Here is a 27027-nt window from a genome sequence, read left to right as displayed (position 1 = left end):
TCCAATCTGTGGGTTGCAGTTCTGTGGAAAAAGCATGGTTTCCCTGGTTGGTTAGCAGGCTCACTCACCGCCTCCCTTGGCTGGGCAGGGGATCTCCCCTGCCCTGTATGGCTCTCAGGTGGCCTGCTGCACCACACTGCTCTTCCTTCCTCTCCGTGGATCATGCCAGCCACCTAGTCAGTTCTGATGAGAGAACCTGGATACCTTGGTTGCCAGTGAAGGATTCACAGTCTTATTATGATTCTTTTCAATGGGAGCCTCTGATTGCTGCTGTTTCTATTCTGCCATCTTGGCCCCATCCCCTCTCTGTTTTCTTTGAGCAGTGTTTCATTGTTCTCATTGTAGAGATCTTTCACTTCCCTGGTTAGCCATATTCATAGGTACTTTATTCTTTTTGAGACTATTGTGAATGTTATTGCATTCTTGATTTGTCTCTCAACTTGGATGCTCTTGATGTATAGAAATGCTACTGATTCTTGTACATTGATTTTGTATACTGGAACTTTGCTGAAGCTGTTTTTCAGATCTAGGAGCTTTCAGGCAGAGCCTATGCGGTTGTCTGGATATAGAGTCATATAATCTGCAAACAGAGATAGTTTGAGCTCCTCTCTTCCAATTTGGATGTCTTTTATTTCTTTCTCTTGCCTAATTGCTCTGGCAAGGACTTCCAGTGCTATGTTGAATAGGAGTGGTGAGATTGAGCATCCTTATCTTATTCCAGTTCTCAAGGCATATGCTTCCAGCTTTTGCCCATTTAGTATGATGTTGGCTGTGGGTTTGTTATAGATGGCTCTTGCTATTTTGAAATATGTTACCTCAATGGCATTTGCTGAGGGTTTTTAACATGAAGGGATGTTGAACTTTACTGAAAGCCTTTTTTTGCATCTATTGCAATGATCATGTGGTTTTTGTCTTTAGGTCTGTTTGTGTGATGAATTACATTTATCGATTTGTGTATGTTGAACCAACCTTGCATCCCAGGGATAAAGCCTACTTGATTGTGGTAGATAAGCTTTCTGATGTGCTGCTGGATTTGGTTTGCTAATAATTTGTTGAGGATTTTTGCATCGAAGTTCATCAAGTAAATTGGCCTGAGCTTTCTGTTTTTGTTGTGTCTTTGCTAGGTTTGGTACCAGGATGATGCTGGCCTCATAAAATGAATTAGGGAGGAGTTCTTCCTCCTCAATTTTTTCGAATAGTTTCAGTAGGAATAGTACCAGAATACATCAGGTAGAATTTGGCTGTGAATCTCTCTGGTCTTGGGCTTTTTCTGGTTGGTAGAGTTTGTACTAATGATTTAATTTTGGACCTTGTTATTGGTCTGTTCAGGCATTCAATTTCTTCCTGGTTCAATCTTGGGAAGTTTTATGTTTCCAGGAATTTATCCAGTGCTCAGCTCCCAACTTCTGCACTGTGTGTTCTAACTGTGGGGGACTTGTATCGGGCACTGACTTTGTTCTCTGGTTCCTCAAGATTAGGAGTCCACTCATTGGGACTCCTAAGTGCATTGGGAAGGCCTAAGTGCTCCCAGACTTCTGGCCACTACACTCTGATGGGTGGTGTCAGCCAAAGCATTTCATAGTATAGTGGCAGTGGGATCCATCCTTGTTTGCCTGTGCCAGTAGTGGCAGCAGTGGCAGCACAGCAGGGTGCATGCTTGTTGGCTGTGGCCAGGTGCTAGACGGTGCTGGGGTGCCTGCCTCCATGCAGCCATTTACCACAGTGGTAGAGGTTGCATGGCTCGGGGGGTGCGAAGCCCCTGCTGGTGACTGTACATATGATCCTGCTGATGTTGGTGTCAGCATGGGGGCATGGCACTGGCAGGCACAGGTCTGTGTGAGCATTCTTACACCACAGGCAGGAGTGGTCACTCAGGGTGGAGGAGGGTTCACTGTTCTTTGTGCTTAGTTTCACTCCCATGGCAGTGTGGGCACAAGTTCAGGGCTGGCTGACTCTGTGCCCACCAAGGTGCCATCTGCAATGGCAGTTCAGTGGAGGCAGGAGTGGGCAGTGTGCACTCCCGCTGCAGCACTGGTAAGGAAGGGTGCATGGACACATGCGTGCTGGTGGGGCAAGGAAGGCAAAACCCATCCACACACACATGCACCAGCAAAGCAATGTCAGGGACTGCCGTGGGCCTGGGGGAAGTTGCAGTGTGGGAAGGGAGCAGGTGGGCTGGTGTGTGGTTATGGAGGCTGCTCTGCTGGAGCTTTCTGCTGGTCAGGCATAGTGTGCCAGCACAGGAGCTAGGATGTAAGCCCCCAGGGCACCCAAGGCTGCCCTGCAAGCAGGCATGGCCAGGCTGGGGCCCCAGGAGAGGCCAGCAGACCAAGCATGCTTAGGTTGGACTGACCCAGTCTGATGGGCAAGACTGCCCTTCAGAGTTCAGGTGAACAGTTCCCCTAGGGCTAAAGTCTCCTATGGGACCACGTCGAGCCTCGGGAGATGGGCATCCCTGGTCATGCTCCACTAGAGACACTCCTGCACAAAACCCTCTGGGCTTCACATCAGCTGGCTTGCTGTCACCACCACTTCTCTAAACAGCTCTCCCTGCCAATTTGAGTGTCCATGGTGGTTGAGGTGTCTCTCCTGCCAGAATTCCAGAGGCAGAGGCCCATGGTGAGAGCATGTTGTTCCTTGCCAGTTCAACTCATCCATTCCCCCATAGTTGTTGGGGACCAGGAACAAATCCCATTGTGCAACAGCCCCATGCAGAGTTCCCAGCTTCCTCCCTCTTCAGCCCAGCTTCTGTGTCTCCCTCTGTCCACGCTCAGTGCCTTCCCTCTGATCTATAAGGAGTGCTCCAGTTGTCTTGGTCCCTCAGTGGCAGCTGTTCCACCTGGCTGCAGCTTTTTGGCCATCTTGCCCAGTATTAAGGTGCAATTTTCTTTGCATGTGAAATGAGACCCATCTCACTGAGACTCCTAGTGCTGTGTGTGTGCTACTGGTGGTTACTATTATTTCCATAGGACACATCCTCCAACCTGCTGACATCCATTCTCATTCACTCTGCCTCCTCTCCGGTGACCTGAATCCCATGCCCCTGAACCCATTCTGGCATTTTACTCTGGCAGGAATTGCCACTCTCTGCTAGCTCATTCCCATCCACATCAAACAAGTACTATAATACCTCCCAGCTTTAAGAAAAATTACCTGTCCTTGACCCTGCTTTTTTCTCCTTCTATAGCATCATTTATCTGCTTCTTGTTGCAGTAAAACTACTCAAAAAAAAAAAAGTCTGTATTCACTGTCTTCACTTCCTCTTTTTTCATTTCCTCTTGAGATCACCCAAACAAGCTTTGATCCTCACCACTTCACAAAACTAGTCTTGTTAAGGTCACCAGGGGCATCCCTGCTGCAAATCCAATGGCTCAGTCTTTGTCCTCTTCTGATCGGCCTCCTGCAGTATTTGGCACTATTCACTCCCTGCTCCTTGCAGTCTGTTCGTCATTTGGCTTCTAGGACACCATTCTTCTGGTTTTCTGCATACCTCATTTCCTAGCTTTGTCTCTTCCAGGTCTCTAAATTACCACCTTCCTCAGAGCACAGTCCTCTTTTCTAATTACATTCACCTCCCAAGAAATCTCTTCCACTTTCATACTTTAAGTGGCATCTATCTGTTGTCAGTTCCTGTGAACTCCAGGATTGTACATCCAACTACCCACTCAACATCTCTACATCTCGCTTTCTCTTACACCCCACATCCAATCCTTCAGCAAATCCTGTTGGCTATATCTTCAAATTTATTCAACTTCTCACCTCCCTTCACTAACTAGCCCCAGCCATAATGATCTCTCTCCTTGACTACCACACTAGATTTCCTAACTGTTCCCACATCTATACTTGTCGCCCCATAGTGAATTGCTACATGGCAGCAAGAGTTATCTTTAAAATGTAAATCCTATTATATCATTCTCCTGCTCAAAACTCTCCAATAGCTTCCCATAAAATTCTAAAAGTCTACAAGGCCCCACATGATCTGACCCCTAATTCTATCTTTAACCTCATGTCCTCACACTCCCTCTCTATCACTGCTCCAACCCCACTGGTCAACTTGCTATTCTTGGCGCATGCTGAGAGTGTTCCCAGCAGGGCCTCTACCCTTCCTATTCCCTGTGCTGGACTCCTTCTCCCAGAGAGTAGTGAGCCTGTTGCAATAGTTTTCTATTGTTGCAGTCATTTTAGAAATTACCACATATTTAGGAGCTTAAAACAACACCCATTCATTGTCTCACATTTCCACAGGTCAGAAGTCCACCACTGTGGCTGGAGCATTCCACTCCTAGGTATATTTCCAATAGGTATATTTCCAATAGAACACATACATGAGAGTACCAAGAAATATGTACAAGGATGTTCAGAGAGCCCGCTTCATGATACCCTCATATGGGAAAGAGCCCTAACTAATAATAATCGACAGTAGAATGAATAAATAAATGCTGCATATTTTTGAGATGGAATGCTAGGCAACAAAAGGAGTGAACAAATTATAGCCACAGACAATGATGTGGATAAATCTAAACAACATAATTTTGAGTGAAAGAAGTCAAAAATCTAAAATGTGTGATTCCATTTAGTTAAGTGAGTTCAAAACACAATGAAACTATAATATTTAGGGATAAGGCATATGTGACAAACTATAAAGGAACAAAAGGATTAGTCACAGCCCAAGTCAGGATTGTTTCCTTTGTGGAGAAGGATGAGATAGGGATGGGAGGGGATTCTGAACATTCTCTTCTTGATCTTGGTGGTGGTCACACAGGGATCCACTTTATGGAAACTTATTTAGCCATATAATTTTGATTTATGTGGGGTTTTTTGGTATATATTATAACACATAGAGAAAAAAATATATGTACCTGGAAATATAGGTTTAGAGGAAACTGTTCTGTGTCTAGAATTGAAGGCGCGTTGTGGGTTTTATTCGGTGGGATAGGAAACTGTTGAAGTGCTTGTTTGCTAGGCACGCAGGGGATCTTTTTGCCAAAATATTAACAAAAATCCAAATAAATGAGAAGTTTTCCTATAATTCTACCATTTTCACTTTTGAGTACTTCTTAAAAATTTTTTACCATCCTTGCTAGATGAGTGGATAAAACAGGATATGGCTTTAATTTTCAATACTTAAAAAAAAGATATAGGTCAATGTTTCATGTCACTAACCAGTCTTCATAATAATTTTTATTGACTTTATAATGTTCATTTGAGTGGATTTACCTTAATTTACTTAACCATTCTCTTATTATTGCTTTAAATCCATTCTGACATTTCATTATTATAGGCAATACCTCATAAGCATCATATCCCCATAGAATGACTGCCTCAGAATACATTATCAGAATATCATTTTAAGGTCAAAGATTATGAATATTTTAATGAATATTGATACTTGCAAATTACTTTCCAAAAGAATTTTTACTAGTTCATATTGCCAGCCAGTATGCATGAGCAGATTCATTCATTTAGTCATTCAACAAATATTTAATGAGCACCTATTGTATTCCAGGACTACCTCTGCTGTCAGAGAGTTCAATGTCAAGTAAGGAAGACACACAAGCAAAAATAAACTATGATTGGGGGCCAAGGGAAGATCCCCCAGCAGATCAGGCCCACACAGCAGATTAGCTGTGAAATGTATGTGGCTGTGTTTTAATAGATGTGGAAGTTTATTGACAGTTTTTGAGCAGTGTTTGATATGAAAAGAGCAATGCTTCAGAAAACTTAATTTGGCCATCAGTTGTAGGAGAGATTGGTTGGGAGAGTGGCTGGTGCCAGGGAGAAGGGTGTGAAACTTTGGGGAAAAGGGGAATGAGGGTTCCTGAACCAGAGAATAACTAGGAAAAGAAGAGCAGCAGAGAGATGAAAGTGACTGTAACACTGTTTAACAAGCTAGGAGATAATGTATAAGCCATACAAAATGTTATAGTACAAACACAAAGTATGACTAGACCATTAGGGTTGACAATTCCACACTGCAGATGGCTGATTGACTTTGGGGTCTCATTGTGACATTTGTCAGCTCTACTCAGTGCCATGCACAACCTGATGGTTAGAAAATAATGTGGCCCAATTAGTGTGACTGTGGGAATCTTAATGTCTATATTCCTAATTTTCTGTGTATTTAAAAATATGCCCTAAATGATACTTGAAGGTAGTTTTTGCATCCTGTATATACTGTGATTTTCCCAGGATGTCGCCAGCCTTATACAATAATAGACTCTGACTGTCTGATACATTTGCTCTTGCAACATCGTCACAATTTATTGCTGATAATGAATACAAGTGGCATCAAAATGCTCCCCAACAGCTTTTACCAGCGCTCTTCATAAAGCGAGGAGGCCATAAATCAGGCAGATGTTAAACATCCGAGTCGAAGCTGCATCTCTCGGCCTGAGCCCAAAGCCTCTTGGCTGGCACTGATGTGTGGCTGGGAACGGTTTATGCTTGTCTTCCCCGCCAGAGCATATGGGACAGCACTAACTGAGAATTACAGACTGGGGATCCTGAAATCTCACAAAATTAATGAACTGTAATGTTTTTACAGAGATGGGGGAAATAGAAGAAGTATAACTTAGGAAAATGGCTTGGTTTAGCAACCCATAAGCTGCTGTCTGTTCTGCTGCTTCTTATGTGCAGTGGATGTTGAGGTCAGTATTTAGACAAATGCTGCCCCAGCGCTGCGGGGGCCGTGTGTCATTGCTAAAAGCATTCAAACCAACAAAATGAGATTTTGAATGTTCAGGAGATGTTGACTTGACTTAAATAATTTAAGGTCTTGTAAAACCAGGAACAAGCCCTGAAAAACTAAAATCTACATAAAAGAAACTTAGCTGTTCATATTTTCTTCTGTTCCCATTGGCTGCCCATTAAATTTTCTGATCCTTCTCCACCTATCTTCATGTACTTTTTGATTTCCCTGATCTTTTTAGTGATTTTCTTTCTAATCTAAAAGCCAACACTTATTTTCTCTGTATGTACCTCCTGGAACATTGTGAACTCTGTCAAAATCTTTCAGAACAATACATTTATCATTTCTTAAGAACTTACTATGTCCCAGGCACTGTGTTGATTCCTTACATGTATTATTTCTATAAGGTTATTACCATCTTTCACTGGAGACAGTGGAAACTCAGGCAGGTTAAATATTGTCCAAGGTCACAAAATGGCAGTGGCTTAACTGGTATCAGAATCTGTATCTGACTATCTCTAAAACTTATTTTTCTTTCCATTCTGGCTTCTACCTCCCAGATCTAAAACTTAGCAAAATAATCTAAACCCAGTTTTTCCCCTGAAAAATTTTATAAAGTTTGATATTTTATCAAATTTAACTGCAGGTTGCACATTGTCACGGGCTCCTGCGCCCAGGAGGGGTTAATGCCTTGCTCGGCTTCCAGCGGCAGCACTCCTGTACTTAGAAGTCTGGCTGAAGTTTTGCAGAGAGTAAGGAAAATCCCATTTGCTCCAGGCTGCAGACTCTGAGCAGTTTGGCTGCTGAGTCTGGGTCCTGTCCTGGAGCTGAAAAATATCACTAACCATGTCCTGTTTGGCAGCTAAATCTTGCCACCATCATGCCTGTCACTGGCACATCTCACATGCCGCAGGCTGCCTCCTGAAGAAGAATTGCCTTGCCAGGTGGCTATTTAGGCCTGAACCACTGCTGCATATATCACCCAGGGAAATCAGATCAAGCCAAGAGTGAATTCATTGCATGTATTGAGGAGTGATTTCACCAGATAAAATACATAATGTGTCTTTGTTGATCTAGCAGTCACCAAGGCAACCTTGCTGAGAATGGTCTGGTCTGGTCAGGAAAAGGAAGGGCTTCAGAGAGAGGAGTTAGGGAACCACCAGTCACTGGCAAGTTCACAGCAGGAAAAACCCTAAAACCATGCTGCATAAAAAAGTTTTCATCTTTTTATTACAGCTTTGAAATGCACTCAAAGTTAGAGAAAGTAGTAAAATGAAGTCAGATCAGACTCAACAGTTATTAAGATTTTGTTACATTTGCCTCATTTATCCCTAAAAACCCACTTTTTGGGGGTGAGAAGTAGGATTTCCACTTCAGGCCTTGGGTCTGCCACAGTAGAGGAGTAGCAAGAGTTGAACTCAAGCTCCCTATTGTTTTTATGAGTAAACTGATAACCATTTATTTGTTTAAAAACATTTACTGAGTGCCTACTATATGCCAGGCCTGAGCACTAAAAATGACAAAAAAGAAAAAGGCGGCATGCTTTATTGGAAAGATCTTTGGCTCTGCCACCTGCTACGTGCTTAGCAAATGGCCACGAACAATCTTCATAGTCATGGAACTATAATACTATCAGGATAAGATCCTGCCCGTCAGGGGCTTTCAACCTTACTGGGGGAGACAGACCTTCAAAATAATAGGTACAACAAGGTCATTAATATTGGGATAAAATTTTCTATGGGGTACAGTGGGGAAAAATAACAAGAGGTTGAGTTGTATCTGAGTGGTAATTGAACTGAGCCTGGACAGACACAGTAGGTGCCTCCGGGTGGAGGCTTGAGTGTGGGTGGAATGGCAATCCAGGCAGATGGAAGATCCCCAGCAAAGGCACAGTGGTGTAACCCTTATGGGGAGCTCATCACACTTCAAATAGGTACATGACTGAACTGGTGGGTAGCAGGGGCCACATCAGAAAGAACCATTTATGCTTCGAACTTTATCCTGTAAACAGTGGGGACTAACGATGACAGGAGTCACAGGATTCAGTCTGGAAGCTGTACATGATGGTGGGCTTAAAAGACTGGAGGTGGGGAAGCTAGGTAGTAGGTGTTAGTTCAGATGAGAGATGATAAAGGCCTGTGCTAAGACAGTAGCTTTTGGGGGCAAAGAAAGAGACTAGATAGGAGAAACGTTGGTGCCAACATCAATAGGACTTAGTGATTCACTAGATCTTTGAAGAGGCAGAGGCCAGAGGTACCTTGAGAAAGAAGAAGGAGTCAGGCTGGCTTGAGGGTCCAGCTTTGACGTAATTCACAAGGGGAGCAAGTCTCAGGCTCTGGTTACAGGCAGGATTGATCAGAAGGCACTTGATCACACGCAATGATGTATTGTCCTTATGGTTCTCATTATATTTCATTTATATATATCATTATATTTCAGCTTTTATAATAGGCCTCTCTGGAACTTTATGAGCATATAATATTTATTTAACAGTTTTTTCAATAATTACTAGGTTCTGCTATTCTAGGCACTGTGAATACTAATGAACCTCATTAAAGCAGGGACCCCCATGATCTAATTTCAAAACAGGATTATGATTAACGAAAAACATAGTCCATCAACTGAAAAGAAATTTGCAAGTTTTTTTATAATTGCTATTTTTGGATATGTTGAAAGGACTCACAGTCCTGAGAAACAGTTCTCTTTTTAATCTTTTTCTCTTCCATCAATTTTTCTCATACACTGCAAATACTCCCCCACATTTCTTCAGAACCACTCCTATTAAGCCTTCTCCCTGCACTGGCTCTGATCCCTCTTATTCTATCCTTTCTCCTTCTCTAGATTCTGTGCTATGAAAGGCCAAAGGACCAGAGGCCAAGAGCAGGCAGAAATTGATCAAACAGACAAAGCCAGATCCCCCTTTAATGAGCAATGAGAGAGAACAGTCTGAAAATATATACAATTATACTTTGGGTTTCATTACACAGAGATGAATAAGCCATCTGTGATGATGGACACCTCGCTCCCCAGTGATGTGTATATTATAATCATTTTATGTTTATTTTTGTTGTAGGCAACTTTCATCTTGTGGATGGCAATGCCAACATTATAATGAGCCAGGAAATCTTGCTTATTGGAAGAGGGGTTGAGGGCAGCTGGTGTTAGAGGAACTGCCTCTGCCAGAAAGCTGGGACTATCTGTTCTCCTTCTCCAAATTCACACTTCAGGCTGCTTTTGGTTGATGTTTTAGGGAGATGTTTTGGGATTGGCTCTTACAAGGGTAAGAGAATAATAGTAAGGCAGCCAGGGCTGAGCCAGAAGTTTCCTTCAGCTTTGAGGAGTCTCCTTATTGTTGATGACCTCTGACTGTTCTCTGGCCTGCTGGCTGCTCCTGCCTGGCCCCTTTAGCATTTGCAATCTCTGATTTTGCCTGGCCCCTGACTTTGCCTAGTCACTTGCCTAGTCATTTGCTCCAGTATCTCCAGGGCCTGCCAATAGGTCTTAATTTTGGATGCTGTTTGCTATCTGGCCTTCAACCCCACTGCTGCTGTGCTCCTGCATTTCGAAGGGCCCCACTAAGCAGTCCTTAGGGTCCTAAGCACTCAGACAGATGCACCCTTGGGACCTACTGCCAGGGTTGTACCTGCCTGACTGCTTAGGACCAGAGAGAATTTAGCAGCAGGATGTGATGAGCCAATTAAGGACATGCCAAAGAAAGGGATTGAAATGACCAAGTTGGGTCAAAAGAGAAGGTAACGTAGGAAAAACTCTATATAGTTTTTAATCTTGGTGGCAAATTGGAGTTACCTAGGGAGTTTAACAAAAGAAAAAGATGATTGGGCCCCAAACCAGTTAAATTAAAATATTTGGGATTAGGGTCTATAAAGGCCAGTCTTCAAGGCCCCCAGTGTTTCTTCCCCCTGATATTCTCATCCTTTTAGGATTTTATCCCACCGAGTGTGGGTAGAATTTAGTGATTTGTTTCTAGTAGAATAAGATGGAAGTGAAGATATGTGCCTTGGAAACTATGTCATAAAAGGCAGAGTGGCATTGCTTTGGAGAAAGCAGAATGTCATGTCATGAGCAGCCTGGTGGAGAGGACCACATGGTGAGAAACCTTGGCCAAGAGCCAATGAATGAGTGAGCTAGAGGTAAAATATAGCCTCCCACCCAGTCAAGCCTCAGGTGACTGCAGCCCCAGCTGACATCTTGATTACAAGCATCATGAGAAACTCTTAGAACTACTTGGCTAAACTGCTATGATATTTCTGATCCACAGAAACTATGACATAATAAGTGTATGTTTCTTAAGCCACTAAGCTTTGGAGTGATTTGTTACACAGCAATAGCTAATTGATACAGGGCTCAAGCATCTGCATTTTTTACAGGTGTCCCAGGTGATTCTAAAGTATAGGCAGAGTTGAGAACCACTGGAATCAAGGATTGAATAAGAGCAGGAACCTAGGAGCTCACTGGGAGCTGTGGAATGAAACAAATGTCGTGTGTCAGTAACTGTGCTATATATTTATATATGGTATCACTTGCTGAAGTCACAGCACCTTCCATAGGTTATGTGGTATCCTCCCTATTTTACAGATGAAGAAACTGAGACTTGGCAAAATTACCCATTAGGAAGAGTTGAAACCCAGGTCTAACCTTATTCAGAAGCCTGAGTTTCCTCTGCTGTTTCTGATGCAGCATCCCCAATCCCCTGTGAGATATCTTGGACCAAAGACAGAGGTCTGACTCCTGCTAAGCCAGGAGCAGTAATTTGCCTGCATGTCAGTTTACCTGGATTTACCTTCTGCTCCAGTGGCTGCTGAGAGCTTGCCAGAAGGAGTGCTGATTACATGCTCACCAGGGATGTAATGTGCATCAGCATCTACTACTCAATATACATTGCTGGGGAAGCCTGAGGCAAGAGCACTTTTGGAGAGAAGAGGCCAAGCCAGACTGTGCAGTCCTGACTGCATGATCCTAGTGGGGCCTCTCTCTTCATCCCTTGGAGAAGATTTGTGGGCCTGAGGTCCTGAGCTCCTCTCTCGGACCATTTTACGCCACCATTTAACTATGATTATTAAATTTGAAGCCCTTTATGACTTCACGCAATGTACTAAAATGGTCCATGTGCTAGGGATACCTGGGCTTCCAACAGACACTGCCTAAATCTATGTCCGTCTCCAACCCTAGGGAGAAAATCTGCCTTGAATTAAAGGTGGTTCTGGAATGAAGTTTAGAGAACAACTAGCCATAGAAAAAGTAAGAAAGCACGTCTCCTTCAGTTGGAACTTTATAGGAGATTTTAAACAAAATCATTGTCATCCAAGCTGCATAGTGTTCATCAGGCTTCAGCTGCAAAAACCAGTCCTAAAAGAAATACATTATCATAATTGAATAATCTTTAATTACTGATACCAAAATGAAAAACAGCAAAACAAAACCCAAATCCAGCTCTCAATTTATGTTTAGTGAGGATTACTTAAAGTTAATATCTTGTTGAAATAGCTCAGTAAATTTAATTACTCAGCAGTGGTGTCCCATAAATCTGAAAGTCAATAGCTAAGTCAATTAGCTGCTCTAGTCTGACTCACATTATCTTCACCTTCTATGGTGGCTTCTGGATAAGTGTCTTTAGTGACCCAAAGCTGTTTTGTCATAGTGCTGAAGTACATGGAGATACTCCTGGGGCTTTGAAAAGTAGGGATAGTCATAGGGAGATATCGCATTCCTCCAATGACCATCCATCACTATAGGACAGAGGGTAATGAAGCAAGGCACACCCGAGCCACCAGAGGCATGGGACTTGATGCAAAGTGGAAATCAATGAGGTGCAAACACTACACCCATGAGGTCAAGGCAACATTCACTCACTGCTCCAATTTTGTCTCTGCCCTTCAAGTCTGGATACGACTTTAAAATATGTTTGCAATAAAGGTAAGAGTATGACATTTACAAGGTAAAAAAATTTTAATATGGAAAAATATGAATAAGAAAATAAAATTGCCTGTAATCCACAGATAATGCTCCATAGATAACTACTTTTAATATTAATAGTTTGGTGTTTTCTGGTCTTTTTTAACAAACACACATATTTTTATAGTCTGCATAGTTTCCTTTCTTGGTTTTTAATTTATAATTATGTCATGAACATTTCCTCTTGCCATTTAAAATTCATTTAATGGATGGTCAGTATTCTATTGTTAGGCTGAGTCACAAGTTAATTTATCCATGTTGTATTATTGGACATACAAGTTGTTTTCAATTTTTCTTTATATAAACACTATTTCTAGAAGTGTTCTATATAAATATTTGTACTTGTACTTTTCCCTGATAATTTTCTTAGAATAAATTCCAAGAAGTGGACTTTCTGGGCCAGAGGATTGCACATTTTTAGGTTCCTTTAGTCATGCTGTTAAAATCACTACACCTGTAGATACAGGACTGCCTTCTTTGGTTGTACAGTTTGGACACTGTGCAAAGGTACCTAGCTGAGAGGATGAATTAGGGCTGAAATTCACTCAGCAGTTCCCTTGCCCAGCCTTGCTCCCTGCAAGTGCGACACCACAGAGAAAGAAAGAAATGCTTTGAAAGAAAGAAATGCTTGCCTGAAAGCTCCACCAGATTGTCATACAATACCACCCCACCTGCCCAAAAGGGGTTTGTCTTTCCACCTTGTCAGCCTAAATAGACATATTTTTGTAAATGGTACATAGGTACTGTATAAGTTAGCTGGAGGCTGGCTCAGCAGTATAATTTTTTAAAATTGAGAAATTGAATGGCAAAAATTGATATCTCATTAAAATTTACACAGGATGTCTCTTTCAGTTGTTTGGATTGCCAAAGCCCTCCTTCAAACCACATCCACTGTTGTGTTGCATCTTCATGTCAAAGTGCCTTCAAATCACTGTTCTCTGGATCACAAAGTTCTCCAAATTGGGCATTCAGCCTTATCAGAATCACCACTGTCCTGATCTAGCAATGTATGTGTTTCTTAGCAACCTTCTCCATGAGTCCAAGCTGGGTTTGCTATAAAAGTAATGTAGCTTATGCTTCCAGGCCCTTCCCAAGGCCCTAGATCTAATTTGGTATTAGTAATTTTTTAAAGAAGAGTCATCCAAATTGTATAATCTTCAAATCCTGCAAAACACAATTCACTCCTGCCTGGGAGCTACCCCTCTCAATTATTCTTGGTTCTAAATTTCATTTGAGTTACTATTCGCACTAACGGAGGTCTTTAGAAGCCATGGATACAGGAAACTGCTATTTTAAAACATTTTTTTCAGCCTACTCAGGCCTTTTATTACCTACTCAATACTTTCTCAGTTATTGCCTCAGGATTACAATCTCTTCTGTCCATCACGATTATTTAAAAATATATAATTTTAAAATATGTTTTTTATAACTTTTGGCTTGCTTGTCCCTTGACTGCCAGCTCAACTCCAGTAATCCTCTGCCTCACATTCCTGTCCATGTGCATGATACTCTTGACGGATCCCCAAACCATCTCTGGGTAACAAAGTCATCAGTGCCTCCTGATTATATTCATGCTGACTTTGAGCCTCTTGGCAACCACAGATAACCCTCGGGGCTACTTAAATATATGCACATTGCTAGACAATTTTTTTTGTAATACATCTGTTCACATTTCAACAGTGCTAAAGAATCTAATCTTGCTTTGTAACCATAATCAGGGATGCTGAATTTAGCAGTAAGTAATTTAGTCAAACTGCCTCGTGTTACATCTTGTCTTTGTCCTTCTCTAGCTGGGGCAAATTACTTAACCTTTATGATTTTCACTTCTGTAAAATAAGAATGATAATAATAATACCTACCTCATAGAGTTTTCTGAAAAATAATAATACATATTAACTATTTAGAATAGAGCTTATAACTTAGGCAGTTATTGTAATAATTATAATGGTTTTTAAAGCAGCACTGGTTAGAATTAGCATTTTGGAAGAGAATAAGTAAATTAACATGAAGTCTGTTTTGTACATTATTATGTCCCTGATGCCTAGAACAGTGCCTGGCATTTAATAGTTATGCAATAGATGTTAGTGCTTAAATGAGTGAAAGAATGAAGCCTAGATCCAGAATTTGCAAACTTTGAATTGAAGGGCTACAAAGAAACTGACATTTGGTTTGAGAGACTGAAGCAGGAGATGGAGGATGCAGTGGTTTATGATTTAATCAGAGATTGTCAAAAACTTCAAGTGGAGACAATCAATAACTAAGACATGATTTACTTAAAGGAATCTGGCTGTTTCCTCTAGACCCAAGAAACAACTACTGCGCGGTCCATGGTGCCAGTTTAACTGGCAAGCAATCTTTGTGCTGAAACCCAGCAGTTGGAGAAGGTGGGAAGGAGTGGAGGAAGAAGGGATAATCATCTAGGGTTATGTTCTCGAGGGGCGTTAGCAACAGAGGGCCTGCCTAGAAACAGGGCTTCTGAATCTCGAACCCACAGAATCTGGGTCCACAGATGGGTGGGGGAGTGTGGTCTGTGAACTCTCTTAAAATTATATCCAGGGCTTGGGGAATATCTGAGTATGTACATATGTGCATTATTCTGGGAATCCCAGTACTGTTGACAATTTTCAAATCGTTCCAAGACCCAGAAAGGATTAAGAATCACTTGATGTCTACTTAAAATCAGGAAGCTACAGGGAGGTCGTGGAGGGTTCAGGGTGGAAGACAAAGCAGCAACATTCTGTGATATCTTCTATCACTCTGCCTCTCAGGCAGGAAGGAACAGCTGTTTCTCAGACGGAGCTGTGCTGTTCTCTCCAGTGTGGCCCCTTTGGGTGCTCACTAAACATTAGCTGGTCTTGGCCTCCTTGTTGAGCCATCCATTTGATGCTTGGCTTGTGTGGGACGAGGCAACGTCCATACCCTAAAGGCACTGAGTCAGAAGACAAAGAAGAATGTACAAGGTAAGCATCGAGGACTGGAGGAAAGAATGGGTCAATGTCGATGCTCATCTCCTGTCTTACTGAGGGCTGCCCACATTCTTCTTCCCTTTGGTTGTTTCACCATAGGAGATCTGGGAAGAAAAGCTTCAGGCAAAGACATTGACTTTTAGGAAGTTGTTTTCTAGATGAACAGCTGCTGACTTTGATGCTAGAGTTATAAACTCTCCCCTGGTCTTCAGGAAAGACTGGAGTCTTCCTGACTTTGCCAGCCAAGGGCTGGGTGGAGATGAAGTAGTCACTTCAGGGCAGACAGATCGCATATGGCTTTCAAAAGCTGTAAATAGAAAATGTATTTTTACAGAATAAGCCCCTGTAGGTCTAGCCTAACTTTAGGGTCCTTTACATTCAACAGGCTCATCCGTTGGGTATTGTCTTAGAGTCTCTCTGAGGTTTGTTAACACAGCAGGCAGACTGGACCCCAGCAGTTGTCCTGGGCGTTCAGCCTCTGCTACGTGCCGCCTTCTACCATGTCCTATTTGAGGTCACCACCTCACCTTGCCCTTGAAATGTAGGGAGGTGGGGCTTACTTTGAAACTGAAGGTGAACACGCTACTCATTTGAGTTTGAGAGCTTTGGAATACTTGAAATAACTATTTTCTTTTCCACTATTACTTTTTAAAAGTTATTAAAAAAAAATAACTATCAGACATGAGTGACTAAAGATCTCATAAGGCTGATTGTCCTACACAGCAAGAGGTCATGCTGATTCCCATCTTGTTGGTTTTACCTAAATACCACCCCCAGCCTCCAAGTGAGCACATTGTTTATGTCAGGGACTTTAGGTTATATGACTTTTTTGCTGCCATCCTGCCCCAAGCGTCATACCTTGTTTCTCAATAAAGAATATGAGTCTGATGATGATTCCTGGGGTGTTGACTTCCAATATTAACAATAATAAGATATGCTGTGAACATGAAGAGAGGGGAAGAAGGGACACTCACACAGGGTTCTGGGCCTGGTGGTTCATGCCTGTAGACCCAGCTACTCAGGATGCTGAGGCAGGAGGATCCCTTGAGTCCAGCAGTTCAAGGCCAAATGGGGCAACATAGTGAGACCCTGTCTCTTAAAAAAAAAATTTTTTTTTCACCCCAGAATTCATACAGGTTAAAAGAGAATTTCTTAAAAAGAAAAACAAAAAACACAGTGAAACAAAACAAAACAAAACAAAACAGGGTGCTATTTTTTAATGTGTCTTCAGTCAGCAGAAAATTTTTGTCAAAATTGTGTTGAGCATGCACAACTCATGATGTAGTAAAAGCTCAACCCTATCATTATCAGTTTTTGGGTGATTTAAATTTATCCCCTGCCCCTAGAAAATGTTTGGTAAATAATAGATGGTCCTATGGTCATTTTGAGTCTCAACACACAATCTCAATTCAGTAAATAGAATCAATCCAGTCCATGACATTAATCAATGTCTCAGTCTTCATTCAGAGGAGAGACATCGCCTTCTTTTTAGTGGGCTGAGGCCAATAATTGGCAGCTGCCTGCCTTTAAGGTTCTACTCTTTCTCTTACTTACCTTCTTGCAGACTCCCAGACTCCTATGTTCTATCCTGCAAGGGCTGAAGGGGCAGAGAAAGAGGAGAGGTAAGGGGAAAGGAAAGCTCTGACTTGGCTGAGCAGCTTTTGCTCTTGGTGGAGAGTGGTTAAAACTCATTCTTTCTCTCCTGGGATATGCAAATACACTTGTCACTAGCAATCTCCCACATGCAAGTCTTGGACTATAAGGGATGCTGTCTATTTCCTAGGCAAGCTGTTTCCCTTGTACCCATGGCTCCCTGGTGGCCCACCAGCCGAATGCTGGAGCTGACTTACAATACAATCAGCTCACAAAAGCTGACTGTGCATGTCCATTCCCAACTCCAGAGAGACTTCAGACAGGTGGCTGGAAATTGGCCACGAGGCAGTATTTACACCCAAGAAATTGGCAAATGCAAAAAATCAGAGCCTTTTTTTTTTTTTTCTTTCTGGAGAGCTGGTTCTTAAACATTTACCAGCACATCGCTGAGTCCACCCCATCCTGGCTCGTGCTTTTGGAGTCCCACTGCTCTCCAAGGCAGTCTTCATGGGCAGGATTTAACCAGCTCTGGCCCAGCTTTCTCTCCCTCCTATGTCTACAGGAAAGCCATCTTTTGTCTTACCAAGCTCTGTGAGGACTATAGGCAGATCCCAAGGTAACAGTGGCAGCTACTTTCTCCAAAGAATCTCTTCATCACATTTTCTGCCCTCTTCACACTTTGATTGTTTTTTAATAGCCTTTATCTGGCAGGGAAAAAGGGGCAAGTATCATGGAACCAGTTAAACTGGTCATTTCCTTTGGAAACTGCATCTGGGGAGGCTGTCTCACACTCATTTTGATATTTGATGTATATGGACTTTGTTTTAATTCCTCTTATTCATCCATGTGTCATTCTGGGCCAGGTTATCATTCTGGGGCTTTCAAAATGCTGGGGAAGCAAGCATTGTTCCATGTCATGACAATTAGAATTTGTGCTGTCCAATATGGTAGTCACTGCACTCCTGTGGTTAAATGTAAGTTTAAATTTTAAAAAAGTAAGTAAAATTTAGTTCCTCAGTTGTACTAGCCACATTTCAAGTGCTTAGTAGCCATATGTGGCTACTGGATTTTTATTGGACAGAAGATTTCCAACACTGCAAAAAGTTGTATTGGACAGTGCTGATTTAAATGGACTTCCCCGTGAGAAGTTTAAAATGGCAAGGATATGATATGATAATGAAGGAGAGTCCTAATTCAAAATAAGTGCCAGTGCATATTAAGATCCTTAAAGTCTAGTTTGTACAGGCTACACAGAATTTCATAACTAAGATTCCACTGTCAAGCACCAGAGAGGGACAAGATACTGACGTTGCACCATCTTGTAGCCTTTGGCTGCAGCACCACAGGAAATGAACAGTTTCCTTGGCAAATGTCATGAACACTTGCAAATTTTGATATGTATACTCTCGACTTTGACACTTGCTTTTAAAATATGGCTGTCTGTTTGACAATGTCATCCTTCAACTGTTTTAGTCTGCCTGGAGGTGAAAGTTGGGATGTGGGGCTGAGAAGAGGAAGCTTGGGAATGTCAGCCAAGGGGCATTAAAAATTAGTAGAGCCGGGCGCGGTGGCTCACGCCTGTAATCCCAGCACTTTGGGAGGCAGAGGTGGATGGATCACCTGAGGTCAGGAGTTTGAGACCACCTGGCCAACATGGAGAAACCCCGTCTTCTACTAAAAATACAAAAATTAGCTGGGCCTAGTGGCGCGTGCTTGTAGTCCCAGGTACTCAGGAGGCTGAGGCAGGAAAATCGCTTGAACCCAGGAAGTGGAGGTTGCGGTGAACCGAGATTGGGCCATTGCACTCCAGCCTAGGCAACAAATGCAAAACTCCGTCTCAAAAAAAAAAAAATTAAAAAAAAAATTAGTAGTTTCAGTAAAGCCCAAACTTTATAGGCTCCAGGAAAAATTTCCTTCTTACCAAGCACCAGAAATGTTTCAAGTTATATGGGAATTTTGAAGATTATTAGACATAATACAGGGATTTTGACTTTATACCATCTTGACCAGATTATTTGTAATTCTAGTGAGTGGATTTTTGTTCTCACTGTAGGCTGTGGATTTTCTGCAATGATGAGTAAAGGGAATTGACGCTCATGTTTCAGAATCCATGTATGAATGCATATATGTTTTGAGGTGATCAAGCTAGCTCTGATCACCAGTTCTGAGATCTGAGCAATGGGCCATGCCTGGGTAATACCTCAGAGCTAGCATCATCAGCATTACTGTGCAGTAGTTTGAGGCCCCCATAGACAGAGTGCTTGAGTGAAAAATGGCTTTGGTCTTGGAAGCGGCTTTCTGAGGGCAACCCCTCAAGTCCAGTTCTTGAGAGGCTTGTGTAAGCTCTGAGAAATCTTTATAACCTGGAGCAGAGACAGCAGTGAGGCAGTTTTGCTGAAGTATGTAGGCTTAATGGTCTAGATATTGTCATCCAGAGTTATGAGGCTTTTCCAAGGCTGACGGCAGTGCAAGGCCTGATGGCAGAAGAGGAAGTCAAGGTAAAGAAATGTGAGGAGCTCCAGTGGTAAATCAGGGAGCTCACCCCAAATGTGGAAGAGCTGGGCTTGGCCTGGAGAGGCACTTTTCCCCTAGAATACATGAAAGTCTTTCAAGAAAGATCACTAAACCTTTGTGAGCAAGAAGCAAATGACCTAAAGATCACTTACTTGGAGGTTGATGGGTTGATGGGTAAATGGAAAATGATTGTAGTTTTTCTTTCTCTCTCTTGGATGCAAATATGGAATGATGAAGTTGTCTGAGTTTCTAGACACCATGCAACAGCAGCAGCTCCGTCCTCTATTTGTTTTGGAAGACCAATACTTTTCTTTGCCTTTTTTGGGAATATAGAAAGAGAACATAGTTGCTCTTAGAGAAGTTCAAACATAAATCAGCTTGTATACCTTGAAGTTTTGAGGTTTTTTTCTTGTTTAGTTTTAAAGAGAGAATATTCATCAGTGTCTGCCTGGAGGAAGCTTTGGGAACGCATCTTAGCCAGCTGCCCCCAGGCTCCTGCCTAACCTGGAGTGGATACCCGTATGGATGCCTGACTCTGCAGATACGATATAAGAACTTGGATCCTAAGTCAGGATACCTTAATTTGTTTTAAAGTCCCTTTTACCACTGGTCTCTAGTACCTGAATCTATTGCCCTGGTTCTTTTTGGGGATCTTTTACTTACTCTTTTCTCACTTCCATTGGGAAATTGAAAGATTTCTCTTCCGTATTTCACATTTTGCTATATTTTAATTTTTTCCATACAGACTCCATCCCTGTGTTTTCAATATCTGGATGTCTGGGTCCCAGATCCTCACCTGGAATCCATGGGCCACTGATCATCTGCTTCTATAACTGTTAGAAAAAAGACACTGCATTTGCTATGAACCCAGACTTAGGTTTGCTCTCTTTAGGATAGTATTTTGGAAACACCAAAGGGAAGAAAATAGATTTACACCAAATGTTACTTTAATCTTTAGTCACGAATACAGCCGTGCACCACAGAATGACATTTCAGTCAGCAATGGACTACATATGCAACGGTGGTCCCATAGGGTTATAACATCATATTTTTACTGTTCTTCTATGTTTAAATATGTTTAGATACACGAATACTTACCATTGTGCTCTGCTGCCTAAGTATTCAAGACAGTAACATGCTGTACAGGTTTGTTGCTAGCAATAGCCTATATCATATAGCCTAGGTGTGTAGTAGGCTATGACATCTAGGTTTGTGTGAGTACAAGCTGTGATGTTCGCCCAGTGATGAAATCGCCAAATGATGCATTTATCAGAATATATCCCCATGGTTAAGCAACGCGTGACTGTATTTCAAGAACACTTATTGTAGGCATTAACCTATGAGAATATAGAAATGTATGAGACTCAACTCTATCCTTAAACAACTTAAACTTTAGTTAGATACATAAAACAGAAGCATATGAAAAATTAAATGAGACCAGTATTAATAGCCAGTGTATTAAATGCCTACTGTGTGCTAGGTGATTTACAAGCATTATTTTAATCGTCACAATTACTCCACAAGGTATGATTATCTGCATTTAACAGATGGTGACCCCCATGTCTTAGAGAGGGTAAAAACTTTCCAAAGTTTACTTGGCTAGCAAGGAGAGGCACCAGGGCCTGTCTTCAAAGTCAGAACTCTTTCTGCTGAAATATATTGACTTTATATTTGTTCATTTTAACAAAAATAGAGATTATTGAGATTATTGCTGTGTACAATATCGATGCTTGGTAAAAAGTTATAAGGAATTCTAAGGAGGGAAAGTGTTCTGTGGCCTGGGATGGTGAGGGAAGACTTTGAGTAGAAATGGAGTGATTTGATCTAAGATCCAAAAAATCAGGAGGATTTGCCTAGGGAAGAGGAAAGAGAGACCAGCCTACCTAAAGGAGGACGGGCTTGAGCCACAGCCTTCTGGAGCCATCTTGAGGGATGCACTGGGAGGCGCAGCTTAGTCTCATCTCAGTTCCAACTGAGAGACTCCACAGGGCTGGAGAAGTTTTGGGGGTAGGATGGAGTTATGACTGTTAGCCCCATGGTTGGGTTACCTTTCAATGCCCAGGTTTGTTCCTGGAAGGATTTTCTTAGTTTGTGTCTCCCATGGCAATATTTAGATGGGCACGGGGAAAACACATTTTGGGGGTGTAAAACACATTTTGGGGGTGTAAAACAGTGTTGGCATCCCACTTCTTACTGGTGCAAGTTATGGGGCCCAAGAATTGCCTTAGAGGTTGAATAATTACTGGGTTTGGGGTTTTATAGTTCTCTTAAAAACTCTTCAGGCTTTGGGTCTATGTGTATGCTTCTGATCCAGAGCCAAAGTTCTTAACGACACAAAGCTATTGAGCCCAAGAAATGCTGTCTTTCTTTTTTAATTGAGACAGAGTCTTGCTCTGTCACCCAGGCTGGAGGGCAGTGGCACAAGTTTGGCTCACTGCAACCTCTGCCTCCCGGGTTCATGCAATTCTTCTGCCTCAGCCTCTCCAGTAGCTGGGATTAAAGGTGCCCACCACCACGCCCAGCTAATTTTTGTATTTTCAGTAGAGACGGGGTTTTGTCATGTTGGCCAGGCTGGTCTTGAACTCCAGACTTCAAGTGATCCACCTACCTTGGCCTCCCAAAGAGCTGGGATTACAGATGTAAGCCACCGAGCCTGGCCCAAGAATTGCTGTCTTTCAACCAAGGGCCTGTGCTCTGATGTCTCCCAGATTGTCAGAATAATAATTTTGGGGCACCATCTGTAATCCTACCCCATAATCCAATCTTGCCCACCTTCATCTTCGCAACCACCTCAAAAAGGTTATCATCATTATCCTAATTTCACAGACAGAATAAGACACCAATGGAAAGGAGCAGAGGTCTTCAGGGTTCTCTCTGCTCTCTAGGTTGGATGAGGCCCTGGAACACAAGTTCTCTAGGGAGTCCCCAGGTACATTCCACAAAGTTCTGGTCCACCTTTCTTAACAACAAATCTTCTGCCTTTGAGGTTTCTCTTCATGCCATCATTCTGCCTTTGATCTGAGAAAACACAGGCCCAGTAAGTGTCAGGCCTCTGGACTCATGGATCCTCCTTTTTAGAAGTGGTCAGTAGGGTGTGAAGCTTCAGAGAGTGCTCCTGGCCCCCTATGCCTGTCAGAACCACAGAGAATAAATCCCCTCTTGGCCCAGCAGTAATCAGCTCATGCCTTGGAGCATGAAATTTGATTAGCTCTTTATCTCAGCTGCATTACTTGGACTGTTATTATGAGTCATAAAATTTACAAACCCCCATCCCACCCACCCCTCTGTCAGTGTAACACTGGTGTAGGACTTGGTGACCTTTAGGGAACGGAGCAGGGCTTTGCTCTTTTTTATTTCTATGAATTTGCATATACAGACCAAGGTCATACTGCCACAAAAGGAGACTCACTTCTTAGGGAAATCCTAAGAGTTACTGAGGTTACTTTTTGCCCCTTTGGTATACCATTCATACGGGGGAGGGAAATGGTATAGGTATGCATAATAAGACATGCCTATCGTATTTGCAATGCAAATTCTGTCCTAAATTAGAAAAAGAGCTACATTTACTCTGTAGAAATGAGTTGAGGGTCTGTATCTGGAAATAGTAGCCTATACTGATTTCCCAAACTGATTTGCAAATTAGAATATTCTAGAGCACTGTTAAAAAAAAAACAAAACACGTATTTCAAGCCCCTACTTCCTACCTTTTGCATTGGAATCCGTATTTCTGAGAATCCAGCCAAGGAGTCTGTATTGATCATGTTGGACCAGCATTTTGGGATGCACTCATTAGCCTCCATTTGGATGCCTAAGGATCATGCATGTCAGGGCTTGGGTGCCTTGTCAACAGACAGAGAGTCAACAGACAGTCTGTGCCTTGTCAACAGACAGACAGTCGCTAGGATTCAATAGGAATGAAGGGCCAGAGAGAGAGTCCTCCTGAGTTGTGTGAGAACAGACACTGTAAGAGGGAGTAAAGAGTCAGGATGGAGCCTGCCCTCTTGTTCCTGAAAGGCCACAGGCCCCTGCCTGACAGCTTCTTATGCCTCATTCTCTGCCTGTACACAGCCCAGCCTATTCAAGTCAGGCATCTGCCATGCTGACTGGTTTCTGTATTTTGTGATCCAAATTCTTTGGCTTTTCTGTGTCGTGGGTTCAATCACAGCCAAACTGACTGAAACTGAGAAAGCCAGGTCAGTGAGACTCCCAGATCTCCCTTTCCAGGCCTCTGAAGATCTTTCTCATTAAGACATAAGGAACAGGCTGGGCACAGTGGCTCATGCCTGTAATCCCAGCACTTTGGGATGCCGAGGCGGGCGGATATTTGAGGTCAGGAGTTCAAAACTATCTTGGCCAACATGGTGAAATCTTATTTGGCTAAAAATACAAAAATTAGTGGGGCATGGTGGTGGATGCCTGTAATCCCAGCTACTGGACAGGCTGAGGCAGAAGAATCACTTGAGCCTGGGAGGTGGAGGTTGCAGTGAGCAGAGATTGCGCCACTGCACTCCAGCCTGGGTGGCAGAGCAAGACGCCATCTCAAACAAAAAAACAAACAAAAAAAGACATAGGGAACAATGAGAATGACAGGCCCATTGCCCAACATGTTCAATACACCATCAAAGAATAACGTGCCATTTTAACAAGAAACTTTTATATGGACCAGAAGGAATCATGGTGGCATGACCAGCACATTCTCTTGTAGTCAAGATGCATGGGAGGTCAAGTCAGAATCCGTAATTTTTATGGCATTTATTGTTCATCTCTTCATTCATTAAAAAAGTATTTATTCAGCACATATTATATGCCAGGTGCTTTGGGACCTTGGTACTGTTTAGGTGCTTAGAATACTTTCATGAAAAAATTAAAGATACTTGCTTTTAAGGAGCTTGCATTTTAGAGGAGAGATGGGGGAAGATAGACAATAAACAATAAATAAGTTATGCAGTATGTTAGGAAGTGATTACTTCTATGGAGGGAAATATGTTAGGGTAAAAGGGATTGAGAATTCCAGGGAGGTAGATTGCAGTTTTGAATAGGGTGATCAGTATGGTCTCATTGAGAGATAACATGTGAGGAAAGATTGAAGGAGGGTAGATATGTGCTGGGAGAGCATTCTGGACAGAGACAACAGGCTAAGAAAAGGCCCTAAGGAGGGAAAACGCCATTATCACTGGAATGGGTGAGTGAGGACTGATAATGATGGCAGAGGCCATAAGGACACAGCACATGGGAACTTGTAGTCATTTAGACTTTGGTTTTTTACTCTAAATGAGATGGAAGTCAAGGCAAGGTTGTAACCAGAGGGATGATATAATTTGACTTACTTTTTCATTAATTTTATGTTTAATTTTTATTATGTAGACAAATAATATTATCACATAATTATATTATTATATAATAATATTATACATTGTTACATTATAATATAATATTATTACATAATAATTATATTATTGTGCAATAATGTCAATTATTACATATTTTATGTAGACAAATTTATATTTATATTTTTTATTTATTTTTTAAGCTAAAAAAGCAGACAAAATAGTATAACAACCCTTCATGTGCCCATTACCCAATTTTACAATTATCAACTCATCAATATTTTATAAATAGACTCCCCTTTCACTTCCCCTCCTCCCTGAATTCCAGATATAATATCATTTACTCAGTAAGCACTTCCATTATGTAATGTCTTTTTGATTGAGGTACAATTTACAAAAAACTACAGCTTCATGAATATTTTCATACCCTTGTAACCATTATTCAGATCAGGATATAAAACAGAGTCTTTCCAGCCCTCAAGATTCCCTTGTTTCTCAATTCATAATCCTACCACCACTATCCAAGGTAGCCACTATTTTAACTCCTATCATCAAAGATTAATTTTGCCTGTTCTTGAATTTTTTTGTAGAAAGAATCATACAGTATGTAGCCTTTTGTGTCTGACTACTTTAGCTCACCATTTTGCCTGAAAGATTCATCGATGTTGATTGTTTGTAGCAGAAGTTTGTTGTTTTTTACTGATGTGTAGTATTCTGATATTACTATTCCACAATTTATCCATTCTGTTGACAGATAGAGGAAAGGTCCACTCCAACATGAAGACACTGGGAGGAAAGAAAGAATAATGAAGGAAGCTAAAAGTGGAATCACTGGGATAGGAGAAGAAACAAAGAAAGTCCATCCAGGAAGCCGGTGAGTAACAGTGAATCGGGAATGGAGACATGATGAGTCATGCCAAAGGCTGCTGGTCAAACAAGTTAGATAAAAACAAAAAATAAGCATTAGACTTAGGAGTGTGTAGGTAACTGGTAACCTTTATAAGAACAATTTTAAAGACAAGAAACTGATTGAAGGGTTTCAGAGAGAATGAGAGGAAAGTGCTTGATTAGAATATACAGCACTTTTGAAGCGTTTGGTAGGAGACAGAGCAAAGAAATGGGGCCAGAGCTAGGGGAAAAGTAGGGTTAGGAGAATGTTTATTTGCTTTAAAGATAGAAGAAATAATAGTATGCTTGCATGCTCATGGTAATGATCCAGTAGGAAAAGAAAAACTGAAGATATAAGAGAAGGAAGCGAATTGCTGGAGCAAAATCCTCAGGTAAGTGACAGAGTTGAGATCTAGTGCACAAGTGGAAGATTGGCTTTAAATAGGGAAAGGAAATCACCCATGCCTTAGAGACTGAAAATAGTTGTGGGGGCAAGATTGGTAAGCACTGATATCCAGGTATCTCTGACTTTGTCAGATTGGGAATAAAGATGTAGTCTCCATAAGAGCCAAATCTTAACGTCTGTGAGCCCTCTGCTTGCTGCTGGAATCTCAGCCTTTTCTCCCAGTAGATTTAGAGACCCCGGGATGCTGCTTATACTTGTCCCCACATGAATCCTGTTTATTAATAGCTATCACAGGTAGATAAACTTCATTCAAACCCTGACAGTTCTACAAGGCTCAAGGCCAAAGCTCCTTTATCCCTGCTGTAAATAAATATTCCTTCTTAGTTATGCAAAGGTCCCAGAGCGGAGTTGTTTATGCAAACTGTTTCTCGAAAGGCACACACGTGACACCGGCAGAGCTGGATCAGAGCAGATTCTGGTGTCAGTTGCTGCACAAGGCCAAGAACCACTATTTCCTCCCAACATCTGATCTTAGCATTAGCTTGGGCTCATCATAGCTCGTCCTCTTCCCTGTGGTGAGTTAGGTCTCAACACCTCCATTATTGCTTCATTTAAGCTGGTTTTCACTAGTCTTCCTACTCCCCACCAAACTGGAGCATGATAAAGACAGAC

At 42.0% G+C, this 27027-nt stretch overlaps 1 long non-coding RNA gene across 1 annotated transcript in view; it reads left to right on the top strand.

The window, feature by feature from the left end:
• LOC107968333 (uncharacterized) overlaps nucleotides 1-25936 on the top strand; it is a 398429-nt gene extending 372493 nt beyond the window's left edge. The window contains exon 4 of the long non-coding RNA XR_010151167.1: nucleotides 25816-25936. This is a non-coding gene — a long non-coding RNA (uncharacterized LOC107968333). The remainder of the gene's footprint in view (nucleotides 1-25815) is intronic.
• Nucleotides 25937-27027: the final 1091 nt, after the last annotated feature.

The sequence above is a fragment of the Pan troglodytes genome, chromosome 15, assembly GCF_028858775.2.
Source record: "Pan troglodytes isolate AG18354 chromosome 15, NHGRI_mPanTro3-v2.0_pri, whole genome shotgun sequence".
NCBI lineage: Eukaryota > Metazoa > Chordata > Mammalia > Primates > Hominidae > Pan > Pan troglodytes.
This window is presented reverse-complemented; position numbering and strand designations above follow the sequence as displayed.